Source organism: Pteropus vampyrus, unplaced genomic scaffold, assembly GCF_000151845.1.
Source record: "Pteropus vampyrus isolate Shadow unplaced genomic scaffold, Pvam_2.0 Scaffold61, whole genome shotgun sequence".
In the NCBI taxonomy this organism is placed as follows: domain Eukaryota; kingdom Metazoa; phylum Chordata; class Mammalia; order Chiroptera; family Pteropodidae; genus Pteropus; species Pteropus vampyrus.
This window is the reverse complement of record NW_011888842.1, coordinates 7,587,951-7,588,320: the sequence shown is the minus strand read 5'-3', so window position 1 is coordinate 7,588,320 and position 370 is coordinate 7,587,951.

The window sequence follows — 370 nt, the reverse complement described above, 5'->3', positions numbered from 1 at the left end:
TACATGTCCAACAGACATTAAGAGTCTAGTAAAGGAATAATATGAACAAATTTATGCTGATAAATTCAACAACCTATGGACAAATTCCTTGAAAGACACAAATTACAAAAACAAACTCAAGAAAAACTACATACTCAAGAAAAAATGGAAAAATCTAAATAATTTTATATCTCTTTTAAAAATTAAATTTGTAACTTAAAAACTTCCCAAAGCAAAACCTCCAAGTCTAGATGACTTCATCGATAAATTCTACCACATATTTAAAGAAGCAATAACACCAACCTTACATAAACTCTTTCAGAAAATAGAGATGTGACAGGTTCTCAATCCCTTTTATGAAACCAGTATTACCCTTATTTAAAAAAAAAAA